This window comes from Schistocerca piceifrons, chromosome 1, assembly GCF_021461385.2.
Source record: "Schistocerca piceifrons isolate TAMUIC-IGC-003096 chromosome 1, iqSchPice1.1, whole genome shotgun sequence".
Lineage (NCBI taxonomy): Eukaryota > Metazoa > Arthropoda > Insecta > Orthoptera > Acrididae > Schistocerca > Schistocerca piceifrons.
Window position 1 is genome coordinate 245,305,851 of NC_060138.1, and position 27,033 is coordinate 245,332,883.

Consider the following 27,033-nt stretch of genomic DNA (forward strand, 5'->3'; position numbering starts at 1 on the left):
TGAAATCAGTCCAATCTGGGTACGACGAGAGTTCACATGTTTCTACGGCGGACGCCACTCATTGATATTAGGTCCTGTACAGTTGCCAAATTATGGGGATGTTGATGACTATGTTTCATCCACTGTTCCAAATAGTGCCCGTCATATTCTATGGGATCACGATCGGGTGATTTAGTGGGTCAATCAAGGTCCGATCGTGTGTCCGAGTGTTTATCAAACCAGGCTTATTGGACCATTGGTGCACCTGCCGCCTTGCCTCATCTAAAACGAGGTAAAATCGCGATTCTTCGGATCACGAAGTTTTACGCACCGTTGTTGTCAGTGGCATTTTGCGAGATACGGGACAATACATGCACATTGTATTCAGGTCCCTTCGGAATGTTCGCTTGGAAACTGGTTGACTTGGACCTGTATTTACTTACAGCAGCAATTATTGTTGGTTTTGGAAACCATTGTCACTGTCTAGGCATGACACTCGTCTCTGGCACCTGTCTGTCAAGATCTTTTTGGGGCGACTTTTAATATGGTGTAGTATTTGGCTGGGAGGGCCACTGCCGTGGCTTACGTCAATGACGGAGAGTCGCACAACCGCCTAATGCCAACTCTACACCACCTACAACGCTCCAAAGCGATCCGTGTGTTCCGTGTAGTGATAACTAATATTTTGTCCGGTAACCTTATTGACTGTAACCCAGTAAAAATGGTAAATATTCATTACAATGAGGGGAAATCGAAGTAAGTATATATTGTATCACTGTGGCCATGTTCAAATTTGCCTGCCACACACAAGCGCTTCACAGTCAACCTACATGCAAAATTTTACCGAAATATATTCTACTGATTCTTCACAGTACACCACAGTAAAAGTTGAAAATTGTCTGTTACTTTTCCAGGTTCGGGCCTCGCGACGCAGCTGTGTGTGACAGCTTGCGCGAGTTGATGCTCTAGACACGGTAAAAGACGCCTGCTGCAGTCCTCTGGACCCGAAGTGTTGCCCAAGAGCCGGAGGCGGCACTGGTAGATGCCACACGAAGCTTCACTCTTTGGAGACCAATCAGAAGAGAGTGAAGAGTTTTTCCAGATATCTCCCCACTGTACCTGGTGCGCTCTTTACGCCATTAGATTGCAGGAGCGCGGTCAACAGCAGTCTGACGGTCAGGGAAGTTCCGGTACTTCAATGGGAGGGGCGCGGAAACTGATGAGCTCACGCAGGAAGGCTCAGAGGTCGGCGGCTTGCGACTCTGACAGAGATTCGTCAGATGACGAGTCCCTGTCTGAGAAGGAAAGCACAGCGCAATGTGGAAAGTACTGGCCACGAGAAAAGTGTTCACATGTGAGGAACAGTTGTCTGTGGTGTCGCTCAGAAGCTAAAGCTAAGACGGCAGGCTGTCAGTCTCCAGGTGTAGATCTTCTGAAAACATGTGAGGAGGATAAGAGGGAATGCGACCACCAACTAGAAAACACTGCTGGAGCGCGCGTGAATTTCAGGCAGATTGTAATGGAGAGCAGGTGTCCCTGTTTGTGCGCCTACTTGCATTTCACGGACACAGCGGACGCGTGCACTTGCGTCGGACGTTCGCCGGCTTCCCCCACTCCTGATCGCGACGGTAAAACTCCTGCAAACGCACCTGACGATCGCACGAGGTCACCATCTGCTCCCAGTGATAAAAACCGCTTCGGCTGCTGCGTCGCGAAGTACTTCTCAGCTTTCTGGAAACGTTCGAAACTTTCCCCTCGTGACGCTAATACCCATCAGCCTTCGCCACTGTCCCTCCAACAGAAGAATTCCGTGGCTGCAGGTGACAGTGCAATTGCCAAAGACATGTACTGCCACAACCACCTACATCGGTGTAGCAGATGCCAGAGCAGCTGTAAAAATTGTGAAATGTTGAAGAGCGATGTTCTGAGAAAACCATCAAAAAGAGAATCATTTTTATCTGCTGGTGTTCAAGAAGACGCTGATGCGCATACAGCGCACCGAACAAGCACTGAAATAATGGGGAAGGATTCGTGCTTAAAGTGTCGTCGAGCCCGCTATGGTTTAGAAGACGCGGAGAAAGTATTGTCCTGCGTGCGTTGTACTTGCGACTGCGCATCCAGAAATAAGGACATAAAAAATTTCCAAAGAAGTTTCCAGCGAATATATAGGGCACTTTCAGGCTGCAAGCGAAGTACGTGTACTTGCGACTGCCACGGGAAGCAAAGCGAGGAAAATAACAACGCAAACGACACGCGAGTACCTAGTGAAGAGGAAAACAGAAGAAGCAAGAGACTAAACGGAAGAGGAAGTAAGAAAACGTCTTTACCCAAAAGAGGGCTGCTGGCATTGAAGTACGAGATTCTCAAATGCAAAGAATTAGGCGGTGATACTAAGGAGAGAGAAAGCAGTTCTTCAGTTTGTGAATGGAATCAGCGAGACTGCCAGTGCCTTAAAAGTTCACCCGAAACGAAGCACAAATGTTCATGTAAAGAGGCTAGAGAATCGGAGCGAAAAACTGATAAAAGTTGCGTATCTGAAGAGAAGAAATGTTCACGTAAAGCATGCCCCGATGAACGAAAACAGCCTCGGCAGTTGGATACATACAAATCAAAGAAAGACCCATGTGGAAGACAAGGTGGAACTGTGCCGAAGGAAAACATCGTGTTGGATGACGACGAAATGGTTATCAACCACAATTATCCAAAAGAAAAGGCCAAGCAGAAGAGGTGCATTAACAGAAGAAGTAAGGTGACAAACGCACAGAGCTTGCACGAACGAGACCTGAGTGGAAGATCGGCCGATGATAGTTCAGATGAATCGGAATTAGAACTTAGAAAAAACATGACAAGAAAAGTACACGAAGTGAAAACTAATCCCAAAGGTTCAAAGGAACAGCATAATGATGATAATTTCCTGAGTGAGCCCAATCTGGACCCAATTAACGCAGAAGTTATCAAAATTGGGAACCGCTATTACCAAGCGGTTCGTCATCGCACAGCACACGTAAATATAATGTCATTCAAAAACCTGAAGGAGCGCGGAGAAGCACGCCGTCGGGGAAATCACAAAAAATCTCCTCGGATCGAAGTGAGGCTCAAGTATGATACGACGTCCAGCGAGGAGGACGCATCAGAAGCTCCTGAGCCCAACATTGGCCCTTTGGGCGATTCTCCCTGCCACCGGCCCAATTTGCAAAAGCGAAAAGTTACGAAACGGAGAACAGCGACAGACAAGATCGCCAAGAAAGGAGTCGGGTCAAATACTAAAGAAGCGAAACTAATTTCCAAGAAACGTCAACACGTACCGCATTCCACTGGGGCTACAGATGGTCCCACTCCGCCAGTGACGCGGAAGCACAGTACCGTGCGAGAGGCCGACTGGAAGGTGTCATCCAGGGAATTGCTGTGTGGTGAGAAAGTCGAACGGTTGCCGAAAGCAATGACGGATCCGCCGACAGAAAAAGGTGAGTCACCGAGGGGATGGAAATCCGAAGGCGCGCAGTTGAAGAGGAAAGGAGTGAGTGCCAGGACGCTGGAGCTGAAGCAGATGTCAGAAAAATGGTTCGCCAGCGACGCAAAGCAGTGGTGTAGCGGCCAGGTGGACCTTGCTGGCGACACCTTCGACTCGGGAACTTGCGATGTCCGACCTTTCACAGCCTCGTCATCGGCGTCTTAATATCTCCGACGACGTTTGGTCTCAAGTGGCAATGCCAGATTACTCTTGCTACATCTCTGCTCGCGCTGGAAGAAGAGAACCTCCCTTAGCTTCCTCGCACAGAAACAATTATTTTCGCGGTGTTTCTGTTGAGTGACGGCTAATACTGTTCCGATGCGATCTATTGCAAATGTTGAGATACAGCCGTGCGCATATGCGTGATCTAAATTTTAGTGCAGTTTCATTTTCTTTGCTCTGTAACATAGTACACCAATTTGCGTACGTCTCACTGCACTCTCCTATTGTGAGTACCAAATCACAGTTCCTTCTTTTGATGTCTGTTCTAAAGCTGCTTCTCTGTCGTGGAAGCGCGTTTTCATTTTATCGGTAAGTAACACTAACTGAAATTATGAACAACACTGAGGTTGTTTCACAAAATGCAACAGGTTTCAAATTAAATGTTTTGACTTAACGCCAAACCGTAATGTATTTTATACAAAATGTATATACACATATTAATAAACAATGTATTGTTATCTGGCAGTGAGCTGAGTTTTGTTCATTTACAATGACGAAAAAAAATCTCAACATCAAAAAATAATTACTATAGAGGTATGAAATTTTCGGACTACATTTGTTAGGTAACATATTTAAGTAATGCACATTGCAATATCTCAGGTTACTGTAAGCGTGAGGTAAGCCATTGCAAATGTGAAAGGTGCTGGTACATTAATAACCGGTGAATGTTGAATGCAAGCGTGCAAAAGTGCATGTAATGTGTTGTACAGGTGCCGGCTGTCTTTGGGTTGGAATTCCATGCCTGTTGCACTAGGTTTGTCAATACAAGGACGATTGATACTGTTAGCGAATGTCGCTGGAGTTGTCGTGTACATTGGGGACAGATCTGGTGATCTATCAGGCCAAGGCAACATGTCGACACTCTGTAGAGCATGCTGGGTTACAACAGCAATGCGCGGGCGAGCGTTATCCTGCTGGAAAACTGCCTGGAATGCTCTTCATGAATGGCAGCACAACAGGTCGAATCACCAGATTGATGTCCAAATTTGTAGTCATGGTGTGTGGGATAACCACGAGAATGCTCCTCCGTTCATACAAAATCGCACCCCAGACCATAACTCCAGGTGTAGGTCCAATGTGTCGAGCACACAGGCAGGCTGTTTGCCGACCCTCAACTGGCCCCCTCCTAACCAACGCATGGCCATCACTGGCACCATGGCAAAACCAACTTTCATCAGAAAGCTCAACAGACCTGCACCCTGCCCTCCAATGAGCTTGTGCTTGGCACCACCGAAGCTGCAAATGATGGTGGTTTGCGTCAGCCAGGGCGACTTGCTCGGAGTCGTCCCTGAAGTAACCGATGTGTAACAAACAGTTCGTTGTGTCACTGTGGTACCAGCTGCTGGTCGAATTGCTGCTGCAGGTGCAGCACGTGCGCCAGAGCCATACACCGATAATGATGGTCGTCCATATCGGTAGTGTCACGCAGCCATCCAGAGTCTGGGGTTTTTGAGACCGTACATTCTCGTGACCACCGCTGCCAGCAACCATGTACAAATGCTTTGTTTGTGCAGTAACGCAGCTCTATTATATACCTCGTTCAAATTCCGTGAGGTGTTGATAATGACGTCTTTGTCGCGTTAAAGGCATTCTTGACTAACATCAACTCAAGACGTTCAATCTTAAACGTAATTAAGCTCACGACCATTACAGCGTGTATGTAAAGCAAACCTGGTTTGTATCCTCATAGTGATGCTACTAGCGCCACTCTTATGAAACCGGCGCGAACTTTGAATAGACATCATCTGTCAGATATAGAAACACGCCTACCAACATTTATTGATGTCGCACAACTCCTTCTTCGTGTTGCGATTTTTTTTTCCTTGAGTATATTTTGACTGCAGCCAAACCGAAAGGGTTGGTGGAGGTGTTTGCTACTAGACTCGAATTTCTGAGGGTGGCGTTTGAAATTCCAGCCCGGTTATCCAGATTTATCTTGTAAATGATTTTCCAAACTCGCATACAACAAATGCGAGGATGTTACTTTAACTGGGCTTGTATTCTGTCTCTAATGACATAATCGTCGACGGGACGTTAAACAATAATCTTCCTTCCTTCCTTCACTCCAGAGCCAGCCTCTACGTCGAGGCTACTGTGTTGAAGCTTAAATCCGGAGGAAACTTCCACTGGACGTTGCCGCATAAACGTTCTTGTCTGGTCCTAAGTTAGTGGTATTTCACTCAGTTCTGTGCCAGACTATGCAAAAGAAATTCTGTAGTCACCCACATGTTACAAAGTCAGTAGGACTCTATGTGCTGTAAGATGTATACAACATTAGTGTGCAGCACATTCCAGTGCTCAAAAAAGGACTATAGCCGAATGATTACCCGTTTGTTGATGAGGTCCTAATTTGCTCTAAATTAATTTTCTAAATTTTAGTATGATAACGCACGAAAATCTGATAGATCCAAGCAAGGAAACAACCTTAGCTGATCTGTGGTATGCCTCAACATTCGTCTACAAAATTAAGTGAGTGTACGATGCAGGAGTCCATACGATGAAGGTGACACGTACTCACACTGTGAAACCGTTCTTCCGTTTCAACTCCCTGTCATAAGCAATTCAGCGTATGTACCTAGCAGAGAAGCCAGTTTACATCCAAGAACAGCTCTCTTACCTGCAGACGCCAGGGAAGGAGCTCATTGCCTGTTATGTAACAGATCATTCGAGGCAAATTATGGGTCTATCCAACAACCAGGGACGTGTGTACACTACCTACTACAGCGCTCTCCTATATGCAATTTTCACGCTTTTGAGACGGAGCGTCACATGTCACAGGGAGGGTGAATAGTTGGAAGCCAAAATGAAGAAGTTGCTGTCACTAGGATCGACCATTTCACCTTGGCGGTGCTTCTTCCAGTGGCTGCAACAAGACGACATCGTCGAAACTCCCTTTCAGATTGGACGTTTAGATTCGGCCCACATGATACTATTCTGTCGAGAATATCCTCTAGTAAGTGATACTGGTTACTTACGGACAGCAGTATGCTGTATTTTGGAACAAACATCCAGTTTCCCCTCCTTTGTTTTGTGCGACTTTCCTCAAAGTGTCACTAGTTTCCAAAACTTTTCTTTATCTTCCTAGATTTTACACTAAGTGTTAGTTTCCAAAACGTAACCTATTCTTAAATTTACTTTCAATTGATGAAAACTCCACTATTTGCAACATCCATGTAGTTGCGTAGTTAAGATTAAACTGGGTGAACCAGAACTGCAGTGAAGAACTTTTAGAGGTGGTAGTATGGACCAAGGAAAAAAGTATGGTAAACGTGGACTCTACAATGCATATCTTAAGAGCTATAAGCACTTATTTAGTAGAAGAGATGTTTTTAGCAGTAGCGAAGATGAACAAGTGCTCATAGCTCACAAGTTATGCACTTTAGAGCTCATCTTTACTGGAATATTCTTCTACTTTTCACCCAAATCTGAAAGCATGTCGGTGGAGATCTGAATGACCTTGTATATTCAACTGAAGGATAACGACGATAGATTTTTCTATGACGTCTTATAGGTATCCACATTAATTATGCAACCTGCGAAGACCTTATCCCCAGGAAAAGACCTTTCCAAATATGTATTGCTCAATGTGTATTCACACAGATAACATAGGTCTTTTAAAACTGAACATCTACATCCTGTTATGAACAGTGCACCTTTAAATAAATGTAGATTGGCAACTTGTTGAACACTGGAAAACATGAGAAACAGATACAGTTCGCTAAAAACAAACAAGTCTATATACTACTGCACTTGAGAAGAACATAGACTTTAGTCATAACATGAGTGTCATAGATAATTGCTGCAGTGTTTTATAATGGTTGTTGCTGGTTTAACGAGCAGTACACATTTCTGAAGAATGAGCACATGTGTGAGTATTTTTTTCTAAAGCTGCGATGAAATTTATCGATAGACTGAAAGTAGGGGGACAAAGAGAGAATCAGTACATTTTGTTAGTTCGGGCAGATATGCACTCAGGGGCAAACCTATTGTTCTCCTTTGATTGGCACATCATTAACCTATTGTTCTCCTTTCATTGGCAGGTCTTTAACCTATTGTTCTGCTAAAAGAATCCTTCCTTTTGATTGTCAGGTGCTTAATCTATTGTTCACCCGCCCCCTCTCCCTCCCCCCACCCCAACTCAGGAAACGTCCAACCTACCCCCTTCCCTCTCACTGCTACAGGTACACTTTCAGATCTGAGTCATTGGAATAGCCCTCCACATTCTTATCAAGATGATTGTCTACTTAATTAATTTATCAATTAATTAACCTCTCCCCCTCTGGCAAACCCCCTCCCCCCCTCCCTCCCGGAAATTGGCAGGAAAAAGAATCAGCTGATCGTTCATTTGGAGGCAATTCGATTGCAGTACATGGAATATTGTTTAAATAATTGAAGGGGTCACTTTTGTCAAAATTGAGATATTCATGCTATGACATTCTTAATGATGTCCTCCTCGTTTTAGATTGAAGAAGTTTCATCTTTCTCCAACAGGTGGCAGGTGATGACATAGTGTAGATCTATGCTCTGCCACCTGGTGTCTTTTTCAGAAGATACATAGTCATAAGCCACATCAAAATGGTTGAAATCTCCTGTACATCTGAAGGTGCTTCGCACATTGTAGATGTATATGACCGTGACAGCAGTGTAAATGAGGACTCTGATCCCTTTGACAGTGATGTTGATGTGTCTTGGCGTCCATTGAGCAACAGTACTAGCTCAGAAGATGTTTTGGTAAGTATACGAAAATATTTTTTACTGGTGATCATTGTTCAGTGGCTTGCGTCTTTGTTTCTCGTAACATTGCTCTCACAGTTGATCGTCGTCTTTTGTGTTAATGAGAAACCTTTATAGCCTAATTTTAATGACCACTGATTGAGGTAATAATATAGTTTCTATGGCTACAAACTTGTAAGAATATTTTTATTATCAATGCCATTGCAGTGGCATATAATGATTTGTGTGGCTTGTGACCGTGGAAGTTTTGTGACTGTTTTTCTGTTCATATTACAGCTTAAAATAAGTAGAGCCAATGAAGTATCACCCCAGAAACCAAACTCTTCCAGAAAATGAATGTGTAATATTGACCAGTGGAAAAAAGTTACGGCCAAACGTCGACGTAACGCGGGTCAGCAGTATGTGGCTTCTAAAACCAAGACTGTTCAAGTAGCATCTTTGGGAAGTCCCTGTAGTTGTTCAAATAAGTGCTGTACGAAACTACTCGGAGCAGAAACTATTTTCCACTCGTTTTGGGACATAGGAAACTTTAATGCCTAGAATACTTACCTAATGTGTTGTATGAAAATGGTACCAAAAAAGCGGAAGTTCGTTTCACTTTTTTTAAACACGAATGAACCAATTGTTGCTAATTTACTTTACTTCATTCTGCTTCGCATTTCGTTTTTTCACAGCTATCCAAAAAAAACTAAAAAGCAAATTTCATCTAGGTCAGTGACATTTTCATTCAATGTGAAAGTAAATGGAATGGAAGTCATGATTTGCAAGCAGGCTTTCCTCAGGGTTCATGGCTTAAGAACCACACAAAAAGAGTGAGGAATTTGCAACAGCAAATGAAGTTGTGTCGCACTGTTCCAAAAGAAGAAGGAAGAGGTTTGTATATTATGTTTTACTATAAGGTATCCAGTTTAACCAAATAAAATAATCATGAAGTATAGTAATAACACGAAGTAAAGTATCAACTCACGTGCTCTTTTCTTTCAGGCAAACATGGCAATCATCCACATAAATTTCAAGACGAAGCTGTGCAAGGTGTCAGAGACTTCCTCAATGCTATACCAAAATATAACAGCCACTATAGTAGGCAGAAGAACTCCAACAAAGTATATTTTGGATGTGATCTCTCAACTGCACCCTTATTTAGGGACAAATACTCTGAATACTGCAAGGGAAATTGTGTTCCTACTGTATCAAAAAGGAAATTCAGGGCAGATTTTGAGTCAGAATTTAACATAGGCTTCAAACTGTCGAAGAGTGACACGTTTTGAACAGTGATGCGTTTTTAACAGCAATGAGTAACCCAAAATTATGTGCAGAAGAAATTACACACAGGAAAAATCAACATTAGTTGCATCTAAGAAAGGCTGATAGTAGGCAAAATATGATCGTGTCTTTAACTTCTCGGGCTAAAGAGAATGTGAGAGAGCACCAAGCAATAGCAATGGACTTTCAAGAAACGTTTCAAAAATGGTTCAAATGGCTCTGAGCACTATGTGACTTAACATCTATGGTCATCAGTCTCCTAGAACTTAGAACTACTTAAACCTAACTAACCTAAGGACATCACACAACACCCAGTCATCACGCAACAAACGTTTCCCACGCCAAAACTAACAGTTGGCCCAGCATTCTACAAGAGAAAAATATGGATGTATAACTACAGTATGCATGATTGTGGGTCAAGTAAGGGATACATGTTTCTTTGGACTGAGAAGGACGGAGGAAGGATTCAGATGAAGTTGGGACCTGTTTATTAAAATACTTGGAGGTAACTAACACTAAAGCCAAAAATCTCCACATAATCGCAGATAACTGTAAGGGTCAGACAAAGAATTGGTCTATTATTGCCCTGGAATGGACTCTCGTTGCCACCAAAAGATTTGAATCTGTGCAGCATTATTTCCCCATGGTAGGTCATTTCCTTGCGATAGTGATTTTGGTCGCATTGAAATTTATGAGAAAACAGACATTAAATAGTGCACATGCCAGATGAATGGGCAAAAACAGTCAAATCTGCTAGTCCAAAAAATTTCATTGTGACGAAAATGCACAGACAAGACTTCAGAGAATTGGGTGATCTGAACTCATTTATCTCAATACCCACTCTGTTCAGATCTGGAGACCCCATTCGTTTTAATGAAGCGACTCAAGTTTGAGTATAAAGATTCCTTCATGCTATGTATGAAGCACTGCTACTAAGATATAGAACCTTCACGTCAGTGGATCTACATAGGAAGAGGAAAGGAAGACTTGCTGAACCAAATCTATTTCAGCTGCCAATGAAATATAGAAAGCCACTTCAAATTAATCAGAAAAAGACTGATGACATACTGTCTCTTATGGCATATATACCTGCAGCATATCAAAGCTTTTATCGTTCATGTGTTGGAAATAATGTGAAAGATGACGACGCAGAAGAATTTCCTTGATTTCACATTTACAGTGTAAAATAAACCATTAAACTGACTTATCTGTTATGTATGTATGTACGTGAAAGTGCAAAAATTGTTGAAAATTACTAGTTGTTATATAATTTGCAAAATAAAATCATAAAAACACAGTCATAAGCCATTTACGACCACATCATAATTAAAATGACTCAAATTAATACGAGGGGCGTTCAGAAAGTAAGTTCCGATCGGTCGCGAAATGGAAACGACTATGAAAATCCGATAAAGCTTTGCACTGACGTGTTGGGCAGCGTCTCTAATATGACCCCAGATAGAATCGCGTCACTCTCCTCATTTATGAGCTCACAGTGAGCGCGTAAAGATGTCTAGAAAACAGTGTCTCCCGCCAAGTACAAGGGCCTGGTGAGAAATTTCGCCTGAAGCTATGCAGCCAACATTACATAACTGTCGTGCTGTTTCTTCTTCAAGATAATTCTCAGCCGCATTCTGCAGGGGCAATGAAGATGCTCCTGCATCGCTTTCAATTAGAAATGTTTGATTACCCGCAATACATCCCGTAATTGTCTCCCTCTGAGTTTCATCTCCGGTCTTATGAACCGCTGTCTATGAAGACAACAATTCTGGTACAGACGACGAGGTGTAGGCCAGCGTGGAGAGTTGGCGGAAAGCACTGGCGGCTGCCTTCTACGATGAGGGTATTGAAAAGTTGGTACAACGCTACGACAAATGTCTATGTCAGAACGGTGACTACATAGAGAAGTAGCTGGAAGGTGTAGCTAACTGTTACAAATAAAACATTTCTGATGGTTTCCATTTCGCATTCAATCGGAACTTACTATCTGGACAGGCCTCGTATTACATAACAGAAAGAAGATTGTGTACTTTACACAACGTTCGCAATGTATTAAAGTATAATTAAAAGCAGAAAGGAAGTGTCTATTTTGTCTTCCACAGTTTTATGTTTCCATGAAACTTTAAGTCACTGTATCTCAAAACTAGTTGAATGTAGCTTATGACTATATCTCTCTGACCCCTTCAGTTTATACATTGTTTGGAATATTAGTTAATTATTCATGACTGTGTATGGAATATAGTTTATTTAATTAGTTAAAGAATTTGTTCGGAAATCCATTACAGTGTATGGAATATTGTTTAAACAACTTAGACAATTTGTGAAATATAGTTTATTTAAACAATATATGGGATTTAAGGAAGTGTATGGAATACAGTTTCTCTATTTATTTAAATAGTTTGTCTGAAAATCGATTTTCCCCCACCACTGCATTGCCACCCTTGTAATAAATAAATCGATCACCCTTCTTTTTATTTCGATCATACAAGGAATATCGTCATGAAATCCACATCACACGTAGTTACACGTTTAAAAATTTTTCGATCACAAAGCACGTGACCCACCCGCCATCCCCTGTCCACTGAACTGCACTGAATGCCACTGCACACACTGCCAGGAGTCAGGAAGCAGCAGCGGCCCCTGTAAAGTGACTACGAACCATGCACAGTTGTCAGTTCCGTCCCTGTAAGGATGAGGCGGTGCCATACCTTTCATACTTGACACCTGAGAAATACAAGTCGAAACACATGTTCACCTAGGCACCATTGCTGGTGCAACACAGCGTAGCTTTCTTACCTGCACATCCAGTGAGATGCTCTCATAGCGCATTACTTTCAGCGAGATGTTTGCATAGCAGCTCACCCTCGCAGGCGCAACTAAAAGGTTGTTAGTGCAATACTGACATCACTCGTCTATGTAAATAACAGGCAAGCCTCCCTCTGGATGCGCTACAGAAACCTTTTGCAATGCTCCAAGAGCAACACAGGATGCATTCTCTCCAGCGATCCCACCGGGACAGCCTGTCCATTACATATCAGTCCTTTCCTGGAAATAGTAAAGTGCCGCAGAAATAGTTAACAGTAGCTTTTGTTGTTGCTGTAGGATTTTTTCTGACGTCTCAATTTGTGTGTATGGAAATTCTTGTCTTAACAGTACCTATTTACGAAGATAGCCCAGAATAACACAGATTGCATTCTTCCTGATGATCCTAACGAGGCATCACGTGTTCCCTTCCTGGAAATCGTAACATCCTGCTTTCAACATACGTCTCAGAAACGGTAAACGTTCTCACCGCTAAAAGCCTTCACCATGTCTGCGCACACTCACAGGAACACTGTTAATCATAAAAGCGTTCTTGTTGTTTGGAAAGAGGACACTGCCTAAGCACAGACAGGGGAAGTCAGAACAATTACGCAAACAGAATTCAAAGCATTTTCCTACAGAAGAGAAAAATGCCGGGAATTTTCGGTGTCCTACAGCTACTGGTCTGGAAATGTCCTAATGCCGCAATGGTGCATGTGTGACAGCATCCTCAACAGAGATGCATGTCTGCTTCAACTCGCATTTGAACACTTGATTTCTTAGAACTTTCTGTAGACACCTTGCCTCAACCTTGTTCTAAACAGTTTGTAGAGGCTCCTATGCCCCAGCACAAACGATATCTTGTGACTGAATGGAGTATTCTGATAGGCTCTTATTGAATTTATATGCCAAATTACTGATGCTGCCAGTGTGGGAGCACTGTCCGCCACTTTCTTCTGCAGACGAGACTTTCACTGACAAAACTGTTTGGACAATTCGCCATAATGCAGTTTGGAAACGCTCCACAACGTCGCAAAACTCTTTCAGGTTCCTTATGTCGTAAGTGTCTTTTATTTAAAATCATCCAGTGTGTGTGCATGTGTGTTTTGCATGGGGGCTTAATTATTTATAATGCAAATAATTTTAATTTTTAGTAGCTGAATGTCCGGCTACGAAGTCTCGTAACCGGTTGGCCCTCATTGGTATTAGTACGCAATCTGACTGCATAGAATAACAACAAGAAATGAAAGAAAACTTCCGTTAACACAATTAATTAATTAAGTCCCCAGCAACTATAAAAGCTACGAAACAACAAATCACAAATGTAGCTGTTCTGTGTGTGGAAGTGTGATTCAACGTAGACATCTGGCACGGTTCTTCCTCAATAAAACAAGGTAATTTAAGCACCATTTACACTGAAGTAATTAAAAAAAACAGAAATTCTATAATTGCACATAAAAACCAGAATTACACTCTAATACATGAACACAAGCCAAATGCTTTGTTGACTGAACCTGTGACCAAGAGGCATTGTTATTTAGCACGTTTGAAATAAAAAATAAAAGATTTTCTTTACCTTCATATATATTGACGAAAAATACACTCTAATCTTTACAACTTCCGCAATCGAACAGCATCGGCTGTCTAGCCCATCAGAACAACTGCATACAACATGCTCACAACTAGTCACGGCTACATCAGAACTCCTACTGCCCACTTCTCAATATGCACTCTCCACGACGACTTCTCGACAAGAACTCTCCACTACCACATCTCAACAAGCACTGCCAGTGGAGGCGGCTGAAGAATACTCTTTGGCGCAATCTCTGGCGCTGTGACTCAGTGTAGCCACCTTTCAGTGTGTGCGTGTGTGTGTGTGTGTGTGTGTGTGTGTGTGTGTGTGTTTTATGATAGCAGCAGCAGAAACACGATTTACATCCCACAACGTCTATTTTTCTGTGAGAGGCAATGGATCAGAACGTATTAATGGCAGTTTAAAACCTGACAGAGACCTCAAAGTCATATCTGAAAAAACAAAATGTATAGTAGTGTACAAAGCGCATTACAGCAGAAGAAAACCCAAGGTTTCAGACATTGAAACAGGATCACAGGGAGTGTCTCTTGTGACTTATAGTAGAATCTCTGGGATATGGTCAGCTCTCTATAGTGTGAGCAATGAAACTTTACACTGGTCTGTGCAATGGATCAGATATTTTAACAGGATCGCAACATGTGCTCGTTCCGGCACACAGATGATATTTGTTTTCGTTATGTAGAAAGAGCGAGATGCGGTAAGAATCTTATCGAGTTCTCTATCAGATGAAATTAACACAGCTTCTATAGTTCGTAATTTTTCTCTGTTCGATGGTACCTAATAACGATGGTAGAATGTTGGGATGATAGACGTGAATAGACCCTGAGGGATGCGGGTCTGCTTCGGACTGCACTACCTGTTTCATGTTGAGTCTTCCTAATTTCCCCGATAAGGAACACCACCACAACTATTCGAACTGTCTTTATACAAACTCGTGTTGCTAGATTCAATACAGACTTGTATTTGCACTGGACCATTATTCCCTCCGACGTAAATCGTTCAGTTGGCTGCTTCTGCACATTTCCTGCCTTTATTTGGTTGAGAGAACATCGATTATGGTGTGCCCATCTAGTAGGTGATGGATGGGTGGAGTACACATTTCTTGGTTCTCTAGACATGAGAAACACATTAGTTGATTTCGTAAATTATAAGAATGACTTGGAATTTGTTGTATCATGAGCATCGGTATTCACAGGTGTAAATATGTATCCTCTATTTTTTTCGAGCTTTCACATAAAGATCTTCACAGACAGAATAAGTTTCTAGTTACTCAGTGGTTTACAGCACGCTGCACCTCGCTCAAGTTTCGGATTTCTAGAGAAATAATTTCCAGTCTATATTTCGGAATTATACCGTGCAAGCTATACTGCTATGCATGATATTGCTATGGGCTTGATATCGAGACCTATCGTATAAATGGTATAATATTCTGACAAACCATGTGAAAAAACATGTGTTCTTGTAATGCCAGAGTCCTGAGATGGATGTAGAAAGCAAGCAAGCAACGAAGCTAGAGACAATGACGCATTTGTGCCGAGGGGAACCGACCCAGCTTTTGTACAACAGTCTTTGCAGTATATGTACGAGCGTCCTATCGTGAGGGAGGTATAGATTCAGCACAGCGATAGCCGTAAGGGGAATGAAAGATTTTTTTACGTGGAAATTATGTGTGCTAGGGACATTGAGATTCATTCCAGAACCACGACCGTCAATGGGATACGTTTCTCATACATTGCATGCTGTCAGACTGCGGCAGCAATCCTAATATTTAATTGTAGTTACACTGATAAATATGTGTCTGGTGCCCAATATTCTTGTGAGTGTGGAGATGGCCGTAGAAAGCACAGAAGCAAGCAAGCAGGTCGGGGCCGGAAACAGCATCTCAGCTGACGCCTTTGTTCCGAGATGAGGTGTGCCCATCCTCTATACACCAGTTCAGAGTGTCCGAGACAGCTTCTGGCATTTGACGATTTGACTCATGGCTCTCTCTGAATGGGTGAATAGTGAACTAACACCAAGTTTGAGTTGAGTCACCATCGGGACAGCGTATGTCCCATGTATACTCTGCAGAAATTTGAAAAGATTCAATACGACGAGTGTTTGCACTGGGAACCACAGCCATCAAGAGGATACACATGATCAGTCTTTGTGATCATTCATGAGATTTTGAAAGATTCAATATGGACGTGTATTTGCGCTGGACCATTATTACGTCCCAAGTAAATTGTCCCATTGACTGCTTCTGCACATTTCCTGCTTTTATTTGGTTGAGAGAACACCGATTGTGGTGTGCAAATGTAGCAGGTGAAGGACAGGTCGAGTACACATTTGTTGGTTCTCTATACATGAGAAACACCTTAATTGACTTTGTAAATTATAAGACTGATTTGGAATTATTTCACGGACATGGGTATTCATGAGTGTAAATATGTTCTCTGTATTTTTTTAAAGTTTCTATGTAAAGATCTTCGCAGATGGGATAAGTTTCTAGTTAGTCAAAGGTTTACAGCATGCTCCACTTCGCAAAAGTTTCGGGTTTCTAGAGAAATAATTTCCAGTCTATATCTTCGGAATTATACAGTGCAAGCGATAATGCTATGCAAGCAGCATTGCTATATGCTTGATATTGAGAACTATTCTGGCACTCCACGTGAAAAAAACATGTGTATTTGTAATGCCAGAGTCCTGAGATGGATTTAGAAAGCAAGCAAGCAGCCAAGCCAAAAACAATGACGCATTTGTGCTGAGCGGAACCTACCCAGCCTTTGTACAACGGTCTTCGCGGTATATGTACGAGTGTCTGGTGGTCGCTAGTGTGTGTCCTGTTGTGAGGGAGATATACATTCAGCATATCGATAGCAGTAAGGGGTATGAAAGATATTTTTTACGTAGAAAATTATGTGTCCTGCAGATACTCAGATTCGTTCCAGAACCACAGCCGTCAAGAGGATACATTTCCAGTATATTGCTCAGTGTCAGACTATGTCGCCGGCCGGAGTGGCCGAGCGGTTTTAGGTGCTTCAGTCTGGAACCGCGCTGTTGCTACGATCGCAGGTTCGAAACCTGCCTCGGGCATGGATGTGTGTGATGTCCTTAGGTTAGTTATGTTTAAGTAGTTCTAAGTCCTAGGGGACTGATGACCTGAGAAGTTAAGTCCCATAGTGCTCAGAGCCATTTGAACCATTTTGAACCAGACTAAGTCAGCAATCCTAACATTTATTTGTAGTTACACTGATAAATATGTGCCTGGTTCCCAATATTCTTATGAGTCTGGAGGTGGCCGTGGAAAACACAGCAGCAAGCAGGCAGGTCGTGGCCAGAAACAGCATCTCAGTAGACGCCTTTATTCCGAGCTGGGGCTTGCCCATCCTTTGTACACTGGTTCAGAGGGTCGAAGAAAGCTTCTGGCTTACGACGATTTGGCTTGTGGCTCCCACTGGATGGGTGAATAGTGAACTAATAGCAAGTTTGCGTCGAGTCGTCACCGGGACCGCGTGTGTCGCGTGTATACTCTGCTGGAAATTCCTGAAGATTCAATATGACGAGTGTTTGCGCAGGGAGTATTGATAGCGTTTAAACTCCTACCACTCAGGTCCTCTTAGGGTGTGGGGTCGTCCACAGCCGGCTGGCGTCTCTCTGGCTGACACACTCTTACACAGCTGTGGTCATGGACCTCGTTTACGGCAGTAGTTTCCTCTGATGGCGCTGCACAGAGGCACATTCATTGCGTGGGATGTATTTGACGATCTGTAAACCACTTTTGCGGCGTTTAACTGACAGTGCAATATGGCGAATTGTACAAAGTAGTTTTGTCACTGCAAGTCTCGTCTGCAGAAGAAAGTGACAGACAGTGCTCCCACACCGACAACATCAGTAATGTAGCATATAAATTCAGTAAGAGCCAATCAGAATACTCCATTCATTCACAAGATGTCGTTTGTGCTGGAACATAGGAGCCTCTACAAACTGGTTCAAACAAGATGAAGCAAAGGTGTCTACAGAAAGGTCTGAGAAATCAAGTGTTCAGAGACAAGTTGAAGCAGACCAGCTATCTCCAGCAGGGATACTGTGGCCTTAGGACATATCCAGACCAGTAGCTGTAGGCCGCCCAAAATTACTGGTATTTCTCTCTTCTGTAGGACAGTGCTTCGAATTCTGTTTGTGTAATTGTTATGATTTTCCTCATCTGTGCTTATACAGTGCTCTCTTTCCAAACAACAAGAACGCTTTTATGATAAACGGTGGTTTCACGAGTGTACACAGACATGGTGAAGGCTTTCAGTGGTGAGAACGATTACCGTTTCTGAGACGTATGTTGAAAGCAGGAGGTCACGGTTTCCAGGAAGGGAACATGTGATGCCTCGTTAGGACCATCAGGAAGAATGCAATCTGTGTTATTCCAGGCTATATTCGTAATCAGGTCCTGTTAGGACAAGAATTTCCATGGAGAAAAATTGAAACATCATAAAAGGTCCTGCACCAACCAAAAGCAACTGTTAACTATTTCTGTGGGACTGAACTATTTCTGGGAAGGGACAGATATGTAATAGACAGGCTGTCCTGTTAGGATCGCTGGGGAGAATGCATCCTGTATTGCTCTTGGTGCATTACAAAAGGTTTCTGTAGCGCATCCAGAGCGAGACTTGGCTGTTATTTATATAGACATGTGACGTCAGTATAGCCCTAAGAACCTTTTAACTGCACCTGCGAGGGTGAGCCACTACGCAAACATCTCGCTGAGGGTGATCCTCTATGTGAACATCTCACTGGATGCGCAGGTATGCAAGCTATGCATCATTGCACCAACAACGGTGGCTAGGTGAACATGTGTTTCGACAGGTATTTCTCAGGTGTCAAGTATGAAACGGATGGCGCCGCTTTATCATTGCCGGACCCAAAATGAGACCTGTGCATGGTTAGGAACCTGACGGCCGTGTTGTCACTTCACGGGGGCTGCTGGTGCATGCCGACTCCTGGCAGCGTGTGCAGTGGCGTTCTGTGTAGTCCAATGGACAGGGGACGGCGGCTGGTGTGTGCTTCACGATCGAAAGAATTTTAACTGTGTAATTATGTGTAATGTTTGTTTCATGAAGGTATTCCCTGCACGATCAAAATAAAAAAAAGGATGATCGATTTAATTACTTCTTACAAGACCTGTGTCTTTCCAAACAGCAGAGAATGATGAACAAGAGAAATTCAACAAACACAAACTCATTTTTAAAAAATAAATAAACAATATACCTTTGAATCTTCCTTTGTGAGATCCTTCCTCTCCACTGTGGAGTCAGCATTTTTCCAGGTAGAGGAGGGAAAGTGGTGAGGGGGCAATGGGATGGTGGTGGGATAGCGGTTTTCTGAAAAATTCTTTAAATAAATAAATAAGCTATATTCCATAACCTGCCTTCTATCCTACAAATTGTATAAATAAACAATATTCCACACATTCTCTAAATTGTTTAAACAATATTCCATACACTGAAATCGATTTCTGAACAAATTCTTTAACTAAATAAATAAACTAAATTCCATACACAGCCATAAAAAATTAAACAATATTCCATACATTGTATAAATTGTTTATACAATATTCCCTATACTGCAATCGAATTCCCTCCAAATGAACGATCTGTGCCCACCAACTTCGGGGAGGGAGGGTCGAAGGAGACAGATTTACCAGAAGGGGAGAGGTTAATTAATTGATCAGTTAATTAAGTAGACAATCAAACTGATAAGAGTGAGAAGGACTATTCCAATAACTCAGACCTGAAAGTGTACCTGTAGCAGCGAGAGGGGGAGTGGGTGGGTTGATTGTTTCTTGAGTGGGGGGGGGCAATAGGTTAAGGACCTGTCAGTCAGAGGGAAGGATTCTTTTAGCAGAACAACAGGTTAAGGACCTGTCAATCAGAGGAGAACAATAGGTTAATGACCTGTCAGTCGAAGGAGAATAATAAGTTTTCCCCTGAGTGCATACCTGCCCCTGATGCAGGCAACTTGCACTAACAAAATGAGCTGATTCTCTGTTTGTCTCCCTACTACTAAACACATAGTACAAACATAATCGCAATACAGGTCCAAAGCGAAGCACAACATTTTAACACCGTATTTCCAAATACTTGCTGATTCCAGATGTAGTGGAGGAGTCTCTGACAGCAGCTACCGAGTGCACTGGGTGTAACTGGTTGCAAATAGTAACACGTGTAGGCCATAATGTTGCCTGCCACTTAGGTTCTCAGGCCATTAACGACTCCATATGGCGAATGACTCGTTTGATGAAGGCAGCTAGCATCGCACGCAGAGTGCAGGATAAGTTACCTATTCGTAACATTGTACCCAGGATTGGTCTCTGTCCTCTGCTTGGAGCAGTGTAGATGGTCTAAACCAGAAGCTTAGATGACTCTACAACGGTATCGGATGCGAATTTCTCAAACTCCGCTATCGGGTGTAGAGATTTAGAGTTCCCCTTACTGGGTCGGGCATGCACTACACGCAGGGTAGCCCGAAGTACATGTGGCGTGCACACGGGCTTTTTTATGTTGGAGAAACCCGCTCTTGGAGTCAGAGACGACTGCCTGTCAAAATTGAAGTTACATAAGCCACAATGTCCTCAGAGAATGCTCTTACTCACAGATCGGATTAACAAAAGGTTAAAATGAGGTAATAAACTGCAGAACCATCGAAGGAAATGTCCAGAATTAGTATGACTTATTGTAGGTTATAATGCCCAGATAGTATTAGGAACAGAAAGCTGGTTGAAACTGGATGTGAATAGTAACGAAATCATAATATACAGATTCGAAAAATTATCTCAAGGGTAGTTTAGTAACCAGTGATGGTGACGTATTTATTGCAGTAAGGAATGCGTTAATATCTAGCGAGATTATCACAGATTCCGAATGTGAATTAATCTGGGTGAAGTTAAGAATAAAAAGTTGGTCAAAAATGGCACTTGGGTGCTTTTATAGACCACCAAGGTCAAGGACTGCAGCGGCAGAGCGCTTGAGAGAGGACTTGTGGAATTTCGTTAGTAATTCTCCTGATCATGCCATTGTAATAGGGGGTGACTTAAACTTTCCAGCTATAGATGGGGAGTGTCTTGCAATAAAAACTGGTGTCAGAGACAGGGACTCGTGTGGTATTATTCTGAATATCTTATCCGAAAATTACTTCGAGCAGATAATTAGAGAACCAACTCGAAAAAATATTGCCTTAGACCTCTTAGCAAGAAACAGACCAGAACTTATCTAATCAATTAACGCAGAGGAAGGTATCAGCGATCATAAGGTTGTGATAACAACTATGACTACGGATATTGCGAAGAATGTTAAGGAAGGAAGGAAAATATTTTGTTCCTCGCAAGAGTGGAAGGATACAAATTACAGAGTATCTGATTAGTCTGCACCAAATATTCAGCGCTGAGAGTGAAGATATGGAGCAGAAACGGAGAAAATCCTTAGACAGGTACGTAGTGAGCAAGGTTTTAAGGGATGGGAGAGACCCACTGCGGTTTAAGAGCCTAGGTAGAAAACTGCTATGTAAACAAAGACAGCTTCGTCACAGATTCAAGAGAAGTCAAATCTTCTGACGAACAAAAGTGGAACGAAGCAAAAATGTGCGTAAGGTAGCAGTTAGGGAAGCGCTTCATTTCTTTGAAAGTAAAACTTTGTCAAACGATTTGTGTAAAAGCCCTAAGAGATTTTGGTCCTACGTAAAATCAGTAACCGGTTCGAAAGCGCATATTTATTTACTTAGTGATCATACTAGCACCGATATGAAAGATAACAGAGAGAAGGCCGTAATACTGAATTCGGTGTTCCGAAATTGTTTCATTGCGGAAGATTGTAACACGACCATTCAGACATCGTATGAACGTTGAAATAGGAAATACTGAGATAACCAATCACGGAGTAAGGAAGCAACTGCAATCACTTAATAGTGGAAAGGCATCAGGACCAGACGAGATACTTGTAAGATTCTAAAAAGATCATGCGAAACAAGTTGCTCCCCTTACAGCAGCAAATTATCATATATCACTGGAGCAACGTACGGTACATAACGACTAGAAAAAGGGCATGTCAGTCCCTTATCCAACTAGAGTCTTACGACATATTCACATATTTATAGCCTTGTATCGTTCACGTCAATCTGTTGCAGAATTAAGGAACACGTTTTATGCGCAAAAATTATGTTGTTTCAGCAGAACAAAAGTCTCCTCTATAAAATTTAAAATGGAAACCGCAAACAAAAAACCTGTGAAACTCGGCTCGCTCTGTTCCTCCATGAGATCCACGGTGCTGTAGACAACAGCGCTGAAGTCGTTGTACTTCCGCAATGCCTTTTAGTGAAAAAAATAGGCTCTTGCCGAGTATCGGACCATATTTGCGGTGGATTCAAGACTTCCTTGCAGACAGAACTCAGCACGTCTGTTTTAACGGAACTGAATCGACAGATGTTAAGGTAATATCCGGAGTATCCCAAGAAAGTGTGATGGGAACGTTTCTGTTTGCAATGCACACAAATGAACTAACAGAAAGCGGCGAAGCTCTTTAAGACTGTTATCGGATGATGCAGTTATATATAAGAAAGTAGCAACTCCAAGAAGACAGTATAGAGTTGCAGAATGACCTGCATAGGATCGATGGTTAGTGCAGGCTCTGTCAATAGACTCTGAACGTAAATAAATGCAACATTTTGCACGTATATATGGAACGAAATTCATTGCTGCACAATTACACAATTGAGGAGAAACTGCTGGAAACATTATCTACAGTAAAATATCCATGGCGGCGTTAAATGTAACAACCACATAAACGAATAGTAGGAAGAGCATATGCTAAACTGAGATTCACAAGATGAATCTTAAGGAAGGTAGTGGCTTTTTCGACGAATTCTTGAGTATCGTTCATCAATCTGGGACCGTTCCCAAGTAGGACCGATCGAAAAGAGAGAGAGGAAGTAGGATTGATGGAAGAGACAGAGTAGATCCAACGAAAAGCGATACGTGTCGTCACGCGTTCATTCATTGGCAACCATTACAAGAGAGGTGTCGTGCGCCATGGAGAGGTTACCTTTGGAAATTTACAGTGAACACTTCCCGGGAAGAGTCACACAACATATTACTTCCTCCTACATACATATCACGAAATTACCACGAGGAGAAAAGTCGAGAAATTAGAGCCAATACAGAGGCTTACCAACAATCATTCTTCTCACGCGCCGTTCACGAAGGGAAGGGCAGGGGGGATCAATTCATGGTATCAGAAGTATCTTCCGCCATACACCATTAGGTGGAATATATATATATATATATATATATATATATATATATATATATATATATATATATATATAACAGTTAATCATTATAGGCTATATATTCACACAAAAAAGTATTTCACCATTTTTAATATGTAAGGTCCTACGTGTGATTTAAATATGTCTTAGTGCAGGCCAAGTCTGTGTACTATTGCACGTAACGTAAATCGTCTGAATAAATCGCTAAGTACTTTGAAATTGTCAGTTTCTTATAGATCATGAGTGAAAGAAATAATTTCGCCGATCTCCAGCGTCGCCTGTGGATAGAACGGGATAATAATTACGATAATTAGAAATTGACGCTTAATGGCGGCCAATTGTCGCCGTCCAGCGATGTTCAGCTTGCTGCCGGGGCGGCGTCCGAAATTCTTTTAAGAATGATGGGACGACCAAACGGCATATGTGGTGCAGGTTACAGTTAAAATTAACAAAAGCAATACTTTAGACATATATTGGAGCTCACTGCTCAAATAATAAAACATGTACACACCTTATTATGTAGACTGCACACCATGGCGTCCGATCCGAACAAGACAAAAGAGAGTCTGGGGCTTTGTGTTTCACGCCGATACCAAAAAGAACAAAGATAATAATAATAATGTTACAGACAATCGTTTTTCTTTACAATCGCATTATTCCTTGACTTTCAATAGAGTTTCTTTTACATACGACACATAAAATTGCTTAATATTATGGAAAAATATTTAATAATTTATACTTATCCTAATCTGGGCCATGGGACGTCATAGTGACTTGCGGAGAATGATGATGTAAATGTAGGTGCGGTCCTGCCCGCTAAGCGATCAGAGCGACGTGATGAATGGCATAGTTGTTACGAGAATGGTCTATTAGTAACCACCTCGATAAAAGCAAGCTGAGACTATGAAAATAGTTTAAAATGTTAGGCTTTCTCTACATACGTACCCTTCAATATCACACGTTGTTAGAGCGACAGATGACTTCGTTGACACCCTTGTTGTAGAAGTGTGCATTGGCTGATCAATAAACGTTCCACCTCGAAAATGGTCTCGTCATCATTCTGGAAATGTGTTTAATCTTCCGTATAGCATCAGTCCGCCATACTACTTTTACAAAGAGACGTCGAGAATAGTGTTATGGGAGATGAACGACCTCATCCGCAGCTCGTGGTCTAGGGGCTAGCGTTGCCACTTCCGGATCACAGGGTCCCGGGTTCGATTCACGGCCAGGTTGGGGATTTTCTCTGCCCGGGGACTGAGCGTCTGTGTCTGGGTGTCACCATTTCAAATGGTTCAAATGGCTCTGAGCACTATGGGACTTAACATCTCAGGTCATCAGCCCCCTAGACTTAGAACTACTTAAACCTAACTAACCTAACGACATCACACACATCCATACCTGAGGCAGGATTCGAACCTGCGATCGTAGCAGCAGCGCGGTTCCAGACTGAAGCGTCTACAACCGCTCGGCCAAAACGGCCGGCTGTCATCATTTCATCATCATCATTTGTGACATTGACTAGATTGGACTGTGAAAAGAAAATGGACTGTGTAAAAATTGAGACTTTGTACGGGCGCTGATGACCGTGCAATTGAGCGCCCCACAAACCAAACATCATGAACGACCTTGAGTAATATTGTACATTTCTTATAGGTAAGGAAATGTTGGACATATTGAGTGATCCTATGAGTTCGTCCTGCTAATCCACAAATGTTCAGTAAGAGTGAGATTTGCAAAAGCTGGGGCCACACTCAGAACAATTAAAGTGAGTAACTTGAATCATTCCTTCATGGGAGGTGCACAGTGACTAGATGCGTTGCCGTCTTGAAAGTCGACATTGTGACATGGGAACAAAATTACAGAATCAAATTCAAATGACTCTGTTGGTAGGCCATTGCCAGAGAATGACAGTGTCCTAGTTCGAAATCTACAACAGCATATGTTGTATTCTTTCTGAAAGCTTGTTTCAACATAGCGAAATGTTCATTCTCAAGCATTCATAAATGTTTTTTCCATGAATACATGTTCTACTGTGTACAGTCGCACTGTAGACCTCGTCTTTGATGGATGTAGAGAGTCATTGACAGAGTGAGGACAAAATGAAAACTCGTTCGACTGAGAGACGTTTTTTTTTTCAAACAATCGTTCAGTTGGTCTGCTCATTGCACGAAGCAAGTAACATGCATAAATGAAAATGCACAAGGCGCGTATGATGAAATAGGTGGGTCTAGAGTTCGTAGACGGATGCGTGCGGAAAACGATCTTCAGCATCATGTACGAATGATCGTTTGTTCGGTACTCAGTTATTCCACAATGGTGCGCCTGTTGCTCTCACCTAATGTCATTATTACTCTATCGCAGCTGTGCTTCCACGCGTAGACATTTATCAGGACCGCTCTTGGTGATGTTTTAGTTAAGGTCCGTATACGATAAGAGTCATCACTTGGGCCTCCAGTTTTAGGTTTCCCGTTGAAAACAGTCCAGTTGAATTCTGGGAAGGAGTTCCAGCTTTGTACTGATGAAGGTCGGTTTTCTTCCCATTTCTGTCACGACGAGCTAGTGTAATGAATAGAACGTATACTGGAATAGAGGATAAGACTGATACTATGGACAAGCGGTGCAAAACTTATGTGAACAGCCAACGTACGATAATATTTATGTGGCGTTCACGTTTCTACTTTCATTAAGAAAAATACATAGGTACGTAAGATTTCGTACTAATTACTGCCTGACGGTTCTTTCGCCGTACGCTACAGATGTACGTGGCGATTTGTTGCGAAACTGCATCCTCACGTCTGTGTTTAGAGGCTGGCCACGTTCTCGCGGTTGAGTGTATATGTTTCTTGAAAGACAGATGAGGCTTTCTTTCTGCCATTCGTATGGCCGAAAAGGTGAGCATGCTTTTAAATTTAAATAAGCAGTTTGATCGTCACCAAGGAGACATTCTACTTCAGACTGTGGATGAACAGTGTGTTCCAAGTACTTATTCCACATATTACGAGAAAGCTTCTTGCTGTTGGAATTCAGTGCTGATAGAAAGCATGGAAGTACAACTGGGAGACCACCAGCTCAACCGAGACGTGGGCTTCCATTTCGATAATTCATGGAAACCACTCAGTTCACGTCTGTGCTCTCAGAGGAGTTATGGTTGTCAGTCTTTGTTATTTGGGGTTCCAACAACTGCCATCCTTTTTAATAAATAATTAAATATTTTGCAAGTATTGTGAGTTTGCTGACTCGGCGTTTGCTACATTTTTGTCTTAGGCCCTGTGGTATCGATAGCTACGATGCCACAACGTAGGTGCTCTCTGCTAGGTTGGCACTACGAGAGACACAGACGACAGCGCCCTCTAGCCGGTGCTGTTAAGCTCTACGAGCTCCGCTCCAGATTCTGCCCATTTGATCAAGAGCAGACGGCCGGGACACTTCGCTTCAGCTTCGCTTCATATACTCTGCTCTACTTACGGCGGGTCTAAGGCTTCGCACCTCAGTGCAAAGTTATGTATTCAGTTAATATTGTGATATAGTAGAACCATTTCTAAGAGAAGTACCGAGAGATTTTCACCTTTTCCTGCTCCTACTCACTTCCTGCATTCGGCCTACCCTTCACTATACAGGAACAGACCCACGCGCCGCC